This window comes from Gavia stellata, chromosome 7, assembly GCF_030936135.1.
Source record: "Gavia stellata isolate bGavSte3 chromosome 7, bGavSte3.hap2, whole genome shotgun sequence".
NCBI classification, from domain to species: Eukaryota; Metazoa; Chordata; class Aves; order Gaviiformes; family Gaviidae; genus Gavia; species Gavia stellata.
Genome location: NC_082600.1, coordinates 7,483,463 through 7,497,977, shown reverse-complemented (window position 1 = coordinate 7,497,977; position 14,515 = coordinate 7,483,463).

Sequence of the window (14,515 nt, the reverse complement as noted above, 5' to 3'; positions counted from 1 at the left end):
AAAAAAAACCCCACGATACTTGTGAGTTGTAGCAGAATCAGCATGTATTCTTCTGTATGTCAATGGAAAAAGCTGAAAAAAGGAAAAAAAAGATACCTGCAAACATTTACAATGAATCATCAAATAGAAATCAGATATGGATACTCATTTAAAGAGGACCAGGCAAGGTAGAAATAATGAATGTAAGATGGTAATATGATATTCAAATATAATTTTACGCTACTAGTCATGGAAGCAAGAATCCATGAATGACAGGTAGAAATACTCTACCTAAGAAATTGGGTGAAAAAACAGCACAAAAATGCAGTGCAAAAGCGCTTCATTAATAATAATAATTCTAAAAACGAGATGTTGTTGTGCAATCAGGAGATGTGTAAGTACTGAAATTCTGACTTTCTTCTACTGGACCTGTATAATCTGATGAATACCTATTACCCATCATTGCTCATATATTAAAAATGAAACACTCGGCTGCCGTGGAGTTTCCAAACTCCTATGATCCTTTCTTTATAAAATATCAAATGCTTTTAGGCGCTTCTGAGAACAATTTACTCCTTACTTTTAAACAGATATCAATCACTTGATATCACTGTAGGTAGATACTGGTCATCAGTGGACTAAGTTAGAAACAATGCAAATGAGAGATTAAAGGCATTCATATGCATTATCACGATTGGAAATTTGCATTCAGGGTCCACTAAGGCAATACACTCCATAGTAAAAAGCAGGGCCCCACATGTAACTACTCTCCATGTAGGCTGTGGAATTATTAAGTATTCTAAATAATTCTAAATAATAGAATACTGAGCATGGAATATTGAAAACATAGAGGTTTTTTGGTCATACTATTTCAAGCCATTAAAAGTTTCTTAAGGGAAGGAGAAGGCAGCAGTCAGTCTTAATGGAAAAGACACATGTTGACAATGGAGAGGGGAATTCATTGCAGTCAGCTCAGGAATCTGAAAATGCAACAGGGACACACCCAACTAAAAACAAATCTCATATGTAAATAAAAAAAAAATAATCACAGTTCAGCCAATCTTGTTAAGAAAAAGAAACACTGTTTAGATGGCTACATAGGCATGAAACTAAGCTGATGTGAAAGTTACACGCAGTAGATTTATATGCGCGTAAATGATAGAAGCTGAGTTTTAAAAGAAAGGCAGAACCAAAAGGTGCATAGTTTTCCTTGAAAAACAGTTTTCTGGCAGCTGTGTTTTTCTGCTCTAAGAAGGGCTATTTTTGTTTCAAGTTCTAGTCTGCATTTGTGTTTGTCAGTTTATATTGCTAACAAAATGTTAACAAAACATTTCTCTTACAGTTTCTGTGTAAACAATAGACATCTTTGTGTGAGACACAAATCTACGCACATAAACAATATAGTTCTACTTGGCTATACTCCAAAACAAGCCATAAAAAGATGTGTACTTAGTTATAAATGAAAATCCCAAGACTTTAGCTGATGAACTATGGAAACGATACCCTCAACTATCCTCCTGGCTTGCAAATAGCCAGGTAGCACATTAGGACTTCAAAGAGGCACTCATGCGTGTCTCGTTATTTTTGTGCAAAGCCCTAGCAACAAGACTCCACACATTAGCGAGTGTTTACAGGACCTGGCTTCAATATACATTCCTAACATACAGGCCTGGCCTGACTTTGACAACTTGCCTGGTTACCCAAACAACCTGCACCACAACAGTTTGTCATCACCAGCAGGGATCCATGCGGCTTAGATACTATCATAACAAGGATAGTAAAAGGACTTTAACACCATGAAGACATTTAACAAGTTCCCCCCTGCAATATCCTCTCTATGTCCTTATTACCAAAGGAAACAAAGCAAATCTTGCTCATATTCAGGCAGAAATTCACAGGAGGGCACGAATTTTTGCCTAAACCAGTATCATCCTCACATCCACTGATGGTGGATCAGCTCAGTGCGGTTTGGTTTTATTTCAAGCAGATTACAGGAGAACACGTGTACAGCTCTCGGCCATCTAAGCCGCTGAAGCACATAAGGCTTAAAAATACTCACCTCAGTGGTCTTTCAGGTCTTTTCATGCAAGACTAAGTAACGGCTATAAACCACCTGCTCGCACAGGAAGGAGGAACGCCAGCGTGGGAGGCGCAGGGGGAGCTGCGGACAGCCCCTGTCCAGGCAAATCCATACGCACCCCCTGCGCACTTACGTGCCCAGACACCCGCACCTCTACTCCATGGTTAAAGACTCAGCTGTGCTGCAGGCCAGCTTCTGACCCAGGAGCCAGACGGAGCAGGCCGGGGGCCTCTCCTCAACCGTGTCGATGCCATCCCCCAGCAAGACTGGGGAAGCAGCAGTTTAGGCCAACACGCTCCATCCAGTTATGGGAAGTGCACCCCAGGACCGCTTTGGGAAAGGCTGCAGACCACCTCCTTCCCAAGACACCTCTGCACCTGACCGGACAGGCTCTCACCAGAGCCACCACACTTTCTACCCAGCTACCTCTCCTCCCCATCTTCTGCAGGAACGGAAAAAAATCAACCAAGCGACCAGAAATAAGGCCTCTGCTGTTTTTAACTCCAGAGGGGAGGGGAAACTAGGGAGCCACCGGGCCCGCCGAGGCACGGCCGGTGAGCAAACCCAGGGGAGGGCAACGGCGGCGAGGCAGAGCCAGACGGGACGAGCTGCCTCCCCCGACCGGCCCCCGGCTGTCCCGGCACCGCCGCCCCCCCCACTTCGGGGAGGCCCTGGCGCCTCTGCCTGCTCCGGTGAAGGGCCCCGCGGCGCTCCGGCTGCTGCCGCCCCCGGTACGGCCGCCCCCGGGGGCAAGCGGGCAGCTGGGTGCCTGCACCTCTGCGGCGAACGGCCGTGGCCGGCGAGAGGCAGCCGCGGTAAAAAGCCTCTGCGAGGCGGCCACCTACCTCTGGCCCGGGCTCGGAGCAGGTCAGGGGCTTTGCGGGGCGGGGGGAGAAGGGGGACGGGGCCGAGCCTCCGACGGGAGGAGGAGGGAGGACAGCGGAGCGCTCCGCTCCCCCCCTCGCCCCAAGGCTGTCCTGAGGGAGCGTGAACGGCGCAGGCCGCGGCCGGGCGCTCCTCCCCGCCGGCGGGGCCCCGGCGCTGCTGCTGCCGCTGAGGACGGCGGGGAGGGGGAAGGCAGAGGCGGTGGCTAACGGCGGCGGTGAGGCCCGGCCTCGCCGCGGCGGCCCCCACCCCTCCCCGCCCCCTCTTCCCTCCCCTCGGCCACCGCCGCCATTTTGCTCGCTTGAGGCAGCCGGTGGCGGCGCGGCGCTGCGGGGGTCTGCGCGCCCTGCGGGAAATGGCCCCGGCCCGCGGGGTGGCGGCGGGGGGCTTCTCCGGGCGTCTTTTCGGCAGGGCCGGCACACGAGCTGCGAGAGGCCGCGAAGGCGAGGGGCTGATCCCCTTCCCGCTCCCCTGCGGGCTAGCCCCCACGAGCCCCGAACCCGGCGGCCGCCGCGCTTCCCTCAGCAGTAGGGGTTTTTACAGCTCTGCTTTCCACACATAACCGTCGTCCTTCTGTTGTAAAATCAGGCGTGAGGCATCTCTCTGGCTGTGGCCTGCCAGCAGCTTCCCGAAGTGAAGAAGGAAAGAGAAGGGTGAAGAAAATCGCTCAGCCCGCGGAGGAGCTGTGGCAAGGCAGGCGGGGGCTACCTGTGGCCGCCATCACCAGCCGTGAGCGAGCCTTGTGCCTCCTCTGCCCACATCAGTCCGTATCCCACCTTCCAGCCCCGCCGCTTTTTGAAGATGGTCCTTCTTTAGCTGATGAATTCATCATCCAGACGGCTTTGGTTTCCTCAAGTTTCTTTCTGACCCTCTGAGAGCTGGCATGGATATGTTAAGAGGCTGTTTTTTCATCACTTTTTCAGTCGTTTTTATAATCTTCCCACATTAACAGAAGTGCAAAACCAGCCAAATTAGTCTCTAATTATTACAACATTAACATTCAATACACAACATTCCAGTATTATATTAAAACATTTACCGTAAATACTCAATCCACTGCATTCTGACATGAATTAAAATACTCCTAAAAGTTTCCTTAATCTTGAATGTTAATCGTCTTTATTTATAACTAATTCAAGATGAGAATACTGGTTCTAGCCTCAGGTGGAGGAAAATGTATTCTCAGTTTTCTTTTAGGTTAAATAAACTTGAGCGTTCACTGGCAAATTGAAATGTAAATCCAAATACTGCAATACTTCTTACCACTTTAAATGACACCCATTAAACATTGAGACTATTTAATAGAGTGAACATGTTTAATATAATTTATATCTAATAATACTAAAATGTATAACTCACTATTCATTAGAAGACCAGGGCATGCATATGTATACCTTAATATCTATGTTATAACAATCAACATATAAATTCTTACAAACAGTTATACCCATTTTAATCTGAATCCCTAATTTAATACACAGGCATATGCTTACAATTTTAGATAGACTAAAGGATTCACTGTAATAAATTCTTACCAGAAGCATGAGAACACTTTTGTAGCTCTGTTAATCTTTATTCTTCAGAGAGAATAAAAAGGCAGTTAGATTACATCCAGTGTAAAACCTTGGAAACGCTACCAAAGAAAAATGCTTGTTTACCTTTACTGAATTTCTTTTAAATGAAGTTCAGTGGTACAAATGATACTAGAGCCCAGCCTGTTGGAAGACAAGTATCTCAAAAAAATGTCTGGTTTTTTCAGGATCCTTGACTTAAGATTTATTCATCCTGTCCTTCAAATGTATCTGTGGCAATCCTATTAAAATTAAGTATCTGTACATCTGATAGATATTCTAAGGTAAACAGCATCTCTGTAAAATTAACTAAAGGTCTGTAGCAGGTATTTACTTTTTGGTTGACAAGTTTCAGCCTGTCCCAGTTTACCAATTTCAGTTATGATTTTGTAAAGATGATGATTCTGTTCTGGAATATGTAAATCCTAAATAGCAGTTGCAGGGGGAAAGCAGACATTAGCTTCATTTCTTTGCAAGCTCTGCTGCTTGTGTTTCAAAACTCAGAGAAGGCTTCTTGCCTGTCCTCGTTTCCTATGATTTCTCCTGTGCTCAGAAGAATAAACCAGAATTTCAGTCAGTGCAAACTCTAAGCTATTTACTGGAGAAGGGAGCATACTAATTTATTTCTCTTGAGAGTTCTAAGAATTTTCTTGGTCATATAAGATAAAACCTGCTAACAGAGTAAACTATTCCAGGTAAATTCTGTTAACCTCCACCTGTCTTTTGCAGATTGTCTCACAGTGTGTAACTGCAAGCATGTAAACAATACCACTGAAATTAATAGGACTCTTCATCTGCTTAGAATTAAGATACACATAAACTATTTGCAGACTTGTGACCTGTATTTTGGCTTGCTTCTTTTTAGTTTGTGAAAGGGCTACTAGTCCCGACTCCCCAGATAATAATTTTGCATATTTCCATATTTTTAATGTTTGTTTAGAATGATGCATGCAGTAGCAAATATTTTTTTTACTGAACTTTATCCTTTTTAAAGATAAACTGAAAAAGTGATTTTTTTTTTTTGAATGAATCTTTATATACAGTTATAAGGGTAGGAGAAACAGATGCTTTCTTGCATTTACTGCCCATTAAGGAAGGCAGAGCCTCTTTTAAAGAGGATTAGTGCTAGGTAAAAAAATAGTTACTTTCAAATCAGATCATGGAAGTTATTTATTCTATTTTTCCTGATGCCCAAAGTTAATTATTGATATATTGAGATCTCTAGGCTGGCATTCCCAAACAGAAGATGTCAGAGTGAAATCCGACTCCTCATTTTACTCAGTCTTTTTGTTCTGCATCCCATAGGGGACCCATCTTGTGTTTATCTGTGTGGCTTTCTGGAAAGCTGCGTATGCTGGCTGTATGTTATCCATGACTACTTTTCTGTGGCTCCCTTGGAAGTAATGCCTTTCGACAATATGGCCTTAGGCTGGCAAAAAACATACTAGGGAGCTTGCTTCTTTCTGAATGACTTTATCCCTTTAAAATAAACTTTATGAAAAAGTACACCATTCCTACATGTGAAAGATACCTATGTTTTCCTGAAGGCAAAGGCTTCGGATGACATTTCTGAGCTACCATTAAGAGTTCAAGGGTAACAGTCATCCATGTCATGAGTTTTGTCAGCTGAGTATCAACTCCCATTCAGCTACCCTTCCTGTATGGCAGCTAAGCTATGCTTCAAGTCATTTCAGAACTGATATCTAGATATTTATTATGACATTAAAGCAATATAAAAGTATTTCTTATCGATTTAGTTCTGTGTATAATGTAGTTCGGATTTTATGAGAACCGTATTCTTCCAATATTGCTGCCAGTGAAGGAAAAAACCATCTGTGAGTTTGCAGATGCCCTTATCTTTAGTTTGTATAGGATATTCTTAAAATCAGGAACTGTGAGCTGAATTCTTTTTGTTGTTTAACAAAACAAGGTTTTCCTTTTTTTTTCCTGCTTGCAGTTAATGCTGAAAACGTTTTGATTATGGAAGCAATCTAGTTAAATATTTTATGTTTTGGGAAATACTCACTTGCCTTGGAAGTCTGTTTCAATTGCTGTGTTTTGAGAATCTATCACTGATCTGAGGAGAAAGGGACAGAGAAAGAATTACACATTGCAAATTCGCATACTACTAGAATCTTAAGTGACAACCCAGGATTGACTGTGGGATATTCTGCATCTTTAGTTTGACAGGATGCAACAGTCCTGTGGCCATGCAGACTTCACAGTTGTCATTTATACCACAGTCCGTGTCCACGCAGATGTTGTGGTTATAAATGGAGACAGATCGTGTGCGAGATGCTCCACTCCAGCAACACACAACCTTTTACTCCTAGAGCTTAAGGACAATTTGTAGCTGCCGTAGCAGTATTAAAGTTTGTATCATCTACATGCAAAGCAGCGTATCTTAGGTCCTTGAGCATTTCACCCAATTAAGAATGGTCGTATTCACACACGCTGGTTGTTAAAGACTAGGTTCAGATCTCCGCCATCAGGCATCCAACTTTGCAATGACTTAAAAAAATATTCTTGAGCCAAAAAATTAATTCAGACATCTAAGTGAGACGTTTGGGCTTTGTGCAAGATAGGGAACAGAGTGAAGTACATGTCTCTGGAGGACAGTTTGGTGCTCACTAAGTGGAGAGCCGCTGATGTTAGCCATTGGGAAACATCACTCCAGGAGCAGGTCTGAGCTGCTGTCTTAGTGCATCTGATTCCTGGTTGTGCGTGAAGTGCCTCGATCCACTCGGAGCAGTGATGCTCCTGGCAGGGCCGGTACCTGCTTAAGAAGGACTAAAAGGCAGTAGTATGGTGCCAGGAGCTGCCTTTTCCAGAGTGGACAAGTAGGCTAGTGGATGCCCGCCTCAAGAGGAAGGAGGCCACGGACCTTCTTAGTCTGAAAGAGTCCAACTCACTTTGCCACTCCGTCAAAGATGTCCTAACCATGAGGCTACAGACAAGACTATGGAAGAGCCATTATCTTGTATTCTAGTAAAATCAGACTAGGGAGGGAGCCTGATCCCATCACCCAAGGAGAAGCATTTCCCTTGTGTGCCTGACTTAAAGTATTAATTAGTCCTCACCTGTTGCTTCTAATTATGTCTGTAGAAAAGCAGACCAGCAGCGGAAGATCTCAATGTGAAGATTCTCATGTGAAATTTGCACAATATTGAGGAGTTCAGCTCTGTTGTTTTGGTATACACCAGAATCGTCACTTGCTCCTGCAGCATTACAGGCCGTTAGGTCTGCTGATGAATCTCCCACACGGAGAAGCGATTCAGCCGTCAAAATGCTTCCCAGGAGCAGAGCTGGCCTTTAGGAGCTCTTTTGGGTGACAATATTGAATAGTATGCACAGACAGTAGAGGAACATTTTGGGTGAACTGGTTGCTCTTGAGAAAAGCTTGTGAGCATGCCTCTGTTTAAGCCTGTCCAGATCTGACCTAAGTAGTAAAACAATATATATAGACACAAATGGTAAAGTCCTGTTCTGTGCTGGTGCCCAGCATACTGCAATACTGTTAATTAAGCTTTGTTAGTTTGATGTCAGTTTTTCTGACATGGGTTTTGATCTAATCTTGCAGAATTCTAAAACTCTGCCTTTTTTCTTTGTATGTGCAAGTACATTTAAAAAGGTTTTTCATAATTTCTTTGTGTCCAGCTTCTCTAATAAGGTTGGACAGATTCTCACAGTTTCTGCTGCTAATATGATTCCTGGCAAATAGAGCAGAAGGTTCAGGAGAACAAAAGAAATGATCTGATTTTAGTAGTGGTGTAGACTGAGCCTGTCATTTTTCTCTCTTTTACTCTCCTACCCTTTCTGAATGTCAGAACCTCTCCCAGGACTGCCTCTTTTCAGTTTGAATTGAATTCTTGTTCTTTGTCAAGGATTGAGCATGATGAATTTTTAGATACTCATCTGAACAGAAGACGTAGTATTTGAGAGGCTTATCAGTGAAATTCTGACTTGTCACAGGTAATTTGCTAAGCATGAACCACTTCCAGTGAAGCTGTTTTTGCAAATCAGAAAGCCTTATATCTGAAATTTCACTTAATGTGTATGTCATATTTCCGTTATCCATTTTAAAACTTAAATTGAAGCTTGAGTCTGTTACAGTGTAAAGACAATAAAGGAATTTAGTTTCTGAAAGACAAAGAGGGTTGCATTTAGTGTAGTAGTAGGTCTTCTCAGCTTGCAAGGTGCTCAGACCTTTATCCCGTGAAGTACTTTGGCCTGTGCATAATTGAAATATGAGAATTTCTATAGAAGCCTTAACATAAAACGTATTCTTTCAAAGGCAATGGAAATACTAAAATATTTTAAATTAAATACATGCTTACAAACTTGGCTAGGTTTGGATCTCGGCGGATTGTTCTAGTGAGCAACAACTATGCTTGTCTTAGTTAACCTTTACTCTTGTGCTCCTGTTCTGGATGTGAGAAATAAACAGGCTGTATTTGCAGTTTGGAGGATGGCAGTTACAGACATCTGATGTGCAGAACTGGTCAAGAAAGCAAAGAGTAATGAATAACAGGATTTGAAGTGAAAATTGCTTGAGCAGTTACAAAATGCAGAGGACGTCCTTTCTTGGGTGTTAATTTATTGAGTGTACAACAAAAACACCGCCATGGTTAGAAAGAAATTATAGTTCAACATTTAGAGACAAAATATATTACAAAATGAAAAATAAAGCCAGCCTAAAGATTAATTTTATTCCTGAACAGGTCTATTTAAATAACCATGTGAAACTTGATTAAAAATGTGCAATCATTTTTCAAAATAAATCATTCCTTAGTATCTAGCTCCAGTTTGTTTCGTTTCATCTATATAGAAAGGGGCAGGCAACTGCCCCCTTCGTCCTCTCTGTCTCCTGCCACAATAAATATACGCGTGGCTGGCAGTCCAGCCCTTACCAACAGAGTTCAGTCTTGCTTACCCCTCATCTCTTTCTGCTCTGGTGCCTGGCCATTACTACCACTCCACCTACAGTCATGGAATAGCACAATATTTCTGTTTAAATGAATGTTCATGAAATGCCTCTCATCCAGGGGCTGGGTGGAAGACTAGAAATGGGCAGGAGGATGTGGGAGTTGCTGACAGTTTTCTCCAGAGTACAAGAAGGTCAGGTCTCCCAGACTTCTCTGTGGGTGCTCTGAAACCATCTTCATAATAGTTCTTTCCTTATCTGGCACATGTTTGTCACAGGACAATTTTCTGGCTGGGCTAAAGCATCTGTACCCCTTTCGGTGCACCACAGCCCGTGGCACAGGCTCAGTCACCATTTCAGCCAGCTCCTCTCATTGCCCTCACATGCAGCTCTTATCAGGGTGCTAATACTGTGGCTAATGATGTCTATGTTCTTGAGGCACAGTAAGAAATCTGGCATATAGCCCACGGCTAGAGCTCAGATTCTGCAACAATAATGTTTATGTTGGCAGGCCTTCGAACAGAAACTCGCATTCACTCCAGTTGGCTGGTGTGATTCTAGCAATTAATTCAGCTTTTCCAGTGGTAAGAGTTTGTTGACACAGCTTGTTGCTCTTCCTGTTGCAAAACACATCAATAACATGGAAAAAAACTGGCTAGGCAGTCACAGAATCACAGAAGCGCTGAGGTTGGAAGGGGCCTTTGGAAGTCATCTCGTCCAAGCCTTGCTCAAAGCAGGGTCAGCTACAGCAGGTTGCTCAGGGCTGCATCCACTTAGGTTTTGAATATCTCCAAGGATGGAGACTCCACTGCCTCTCTGGGCAACCTGTTCCAGTGCTTAACCTCCCTCCCAGTAAAAACTTTTCCTGTTTAAATGGAGTTTCCTGTATTTCAACGCATGTCCATTGCCTCTTGTCCTCTCACTGGCCACCACTGAGAAGAGTCTGGCTCTATCTTCTTACTCCTTCACATCAGGTGTTCATATACATTGATAAGATTCTCTTGAGCTTCGCCAGACTAAACAGCCCCAGCTCCTTCAGTCTCTCCTCATGTGACAGATTCTCCAATCCATTAACCATCGTCGTGGCCCTTTGCTGGACTCATTCCAGTATGTCCATGTCTCTTTTGTACTGGAGAGCCCAGGACTGGACCCAGCACTGCAGATGTGGCCTCACCAGTGCTGAAGAGAGGAGAAGGATCATCTCCCTTGATGTGCTGGAGTTGCTCTTCCTTATGCAGCCCTGGAGGCTGTTGGCCGCCTTTGCTGCAAGGTCGCTTTGCTGGCTCACGATCAGCGAGCGGGTTGTCCACCAGGACCCCCAGGGCCTTCCTTGCAAAGCTGCTTTCCAGCCGGGTGGCCTCAGCCTGTGCTGGTACTTGGGGTTATTCATCTCTGGGTGCAGGACTTTGCAAATCTCTTGGCTGAACATGATGAGATTGCTGTTTGCCTGTTGTAAGTCTTTATAAAGACCCTCTTGGGATAGAGCTGGAGGGATGGAGATTTAACTCAGATTCCCTCAAAATCCACCATCGTTAGTTACCTAATTTTTTTCCTCATGACTCTCACATCTGTAAGACCATGTCATCATCCCGAGCTCTGGAGGCTGTCAGAAATCTGAAATGAGGACAAAAGCAATCCGTACAATGATTAGCTTTGCAAGTTTATATAGAAAGAGGAACTGCAGGTATTTAATGCTCCGTGTTGTAATGTGACTCCTAAAATTTTGTATTTATAGCATTTCTTTTTTAACTACAGGAATTCTGCCCAAAAATAAATGTGTGTAAATGGAAGCTTCTTGGTTATGAATGAACCACTTATTTTCTGTATATTTATATAACTGAAATTCATTGTTTCCTCTGTATACTATGTTTTTTCTGCAAGGTTGTTCTTTCCAACAAGGCCTCAATGCCTCTGCCCTCAGCTCACCTGTGGTGAGGAATTAGAGTGCCCATGTTGTTTCTGAAGTATACAAAGTACAGCAAAATGCTGGTTGTGAAATGTCACCAACTAGAATCGCCATCAGATTGACAAATAGCCTGAATGTGTCCCATTTTTTCTTTGCCTTTATCATGTTGCCTGTTATTTTGGGGGTAGAAGGGGCCTAGAGCCTCATGGACCAGTCTGATAGAGCTCCTGATTTCTTCCTTTACTTTTGCCATTGGACAGTCATCGATTCACGACATGGATTTACACTCAGCTGTGAAGATTTGTTACTTTAGGACCTACCTTGAATCCAGACTTTCCGGTCTATAATGGATGGCTCAGACAGTGCGTTAAGGACATCGGGAGCATAATCCTGGTTTCTGGGGAGTCAATAATGAATATGACTTTGTGTGGGAGGCAGCCTGTATTTTCAACCCATTTGGAGGTCAGGAGTACCCAGGCCTGTTCTTTCATCCATACTGAGAAATTTAAGCACATTCAAAACCCTGTAGCTACCTTTCTTTACCCAAACTCACTGATTAATTTTTAACAGATAAACATAGTTTACTTAGTTTTTAAATTTACTTCTTTGGTTTGAAATTTCTTTGGTTTTCTTCAGGTTTTATGCTGCAAATTTATCAATAGCAGCAAAATTAGATTTGTCAAGAAGGTGTGCAACCAAAATAAAATTATAAAGTGGATGTAGCAAAGAAAGAAAGTAGAAATGTTGCTGGAATTCTTTTAGGGTATTTACAATTAATCTGCTCACTCCTAACTTCGCTGGTGGAGCAGGTCAGGGCATAGGGTCTTCATGGCATGGTAGTCTGGATCTCTTTGGGTTCACAGAGATCTGGGCTGCAGATATTAACCCCTCAGCTCTGTTCCTTGCATTGCTGGATGTAGCCCAGTGCCTTGCCTGGGGCTGCCTTGCTGTCTGCATGCCCTGCAGGTGCAGTGCCCCGTGCTTCCCTACTGGGATGCTTCGTTTCGGAGGGTGGAAGAATGCCCTTGTGTTTAAGTTACTGGATTGAGATGCTTCCAGGCTAAAAAAGTGGAAAATTGTTTTCTTTAAACAAATGTGGTTTCATCTGACCCTCAGTAAATCTGCTAACTTCAGCTTTCCCCTTGCAAATTAGGTACTGTCAGGCTAAGTTGGTTGGATACCAGGTGGTAGGAGGGAAAACACAATTATTTAAAAAAAAACCCAAATCCTGCTTCATAGTCAGCACTCATCTTTTGTAAGTAGGTCAGAGTTATTACAGAAAAGGTAGTGGCAGTCGTACTAATGATAGGCTCCCGTTTGTTTAATAGGTCCTGTTAACATTTAAGACTTTTTTCCTCTTTCAAAATTTCCATTTTGAAGTCAGATGATTCATGATAATATGTTTTTCCTTTTGCAGTTAACACGTTCACCCAGCATCTCAGCAGCAGCACTGGGAAGCCGTGGTAGCGAATCCTCTGTCCTCAGGTCTCTGAAGGAAGCACCCATGAATGGGTCCCTGGAATTAAAGAGGAAGCGGAGGTTTTAATGAAGCAGACTCCATTCTTCGGAGGGGTGAAGGGAGGTAAGGGAAGCTCCTGTTTCTTATGTGATTATTGCTAATTGCTGTAATTGAACATCCTCATGACAGGAATATTTGGTGCCTGAGGTAAAGCTTGGTTGCTTCCATTCCTTTTTTCAGCTGTCTCGTGGTGCCCTCTCGAGGTAGGAGAGCAGCCCATTTTATTCGCTATTTTAGGGCAGCTGCAACACCAACTGAAAACACAGACCCTGGAGAAGAAGCTGAGAAATTGCTGTTTGCTTTGAAAAACAAATTATATTTGCTCTAACTCCATGCAAAGTCAGTATGTTTTGGATTCCCATTTAAAAAAGCATACCTATCCCTTTGCCTCCAGCTTTTCCACTAGAAAGGACACAAAAAGCGCTGGGGATGCTTCTTCGCAGTGCCCTGAGGCCGCAAAGGTGCATTTCCCCGGAGTGCAAGCCAGCGGATCAGTGCAAGGTTAAAGGCCGGCTGTTTCCACGCAGGAAGGGAACGTATTTCCCACAACATGCTCTTGTGCCCTTGAAGTTTAGCACAAAATGCATCAGGAAATGCTGACATGTTTGGATACTAAAGAGGATTAGGAAACCTTGACATATTAGGAAGGACAGCCTCTGGGCTCAAGTCAAGTAGAGGGCATTGTGCTTGTGGGGAATGTCTGTGAGTGAGGTGCCTGTCCCTCCTGGTTGGAGGAAGCCAAACGCCTTGGATGTGATCGCCACCTTACTGTGAAGGACTGCAAGCTGTAGATTTCTCTTTAAAAGTGACTATTAGATGCTTAGTCTTGAAATATCTCTTTCCAGGTGACAGCAGATTGTCCTTCCAAAAATGCCTCGTCTTAAATCCAGTAAGGAGCAAGGATTGGCAGTACGGTGGGACCTCAAGAGTCAGTGAATTAATCACTTTTGTTTTGGACAGGGATAGGGTTGATGCTGAGTGTTTGGGGCAAGGACAGCCTGTTTGAGAGAGAAGCATGCAATGGGTGCGTGCTGATTGATTAGTAGTCTCCCTTACAGTTGAGTAGGATATATTTAACCTCACTGTGCAGCCTTTGCCGTCTCGCTTTTCACAGAATCCTACTGAGTCGCTCCAGGCTGTTTCTGTCTGATCCCAGTCAGTGGGGGTTTCAGGAGAATTGGCAGAGGAGCCAATTGCTGGCTGTATTTTGTTAAAGCCCGAGTCCTTTCAGACCTCCTGCCCCTTCTAGATGCCCCCATGCCCCCAACAGCAGCAGTCACTATGAAGTCTGCTACATCCATTTGACCAAAACCTCTGTTTCTGATACACTCTTCAGACTAGATGAGCAGAGTGCTTGGTACGGACTTAGGTTCAGACCTGGGAGCAGCAGAGGCTGTGGCACGCCATGGAGGTAATTGCACCCAGAGCCTGTGCACCCACAAGGCCCACCAACATGGTGGGGCGATGAATGTGACTCTACTTGGTTGTCTTAGCGAGCGGTGTGACACCTTTTCTCCTCCTGATAGCATGACAGCTGCGGTTTTATGAGGTACCTGAACCAGTAGGCACCTGGGGAGCAAGATTTTCTCCATGAAGGGTTTTTTGCTCTGATTTTCCTCTGCTGCTGTTAGAGGCTGCGGATTTGATGAAC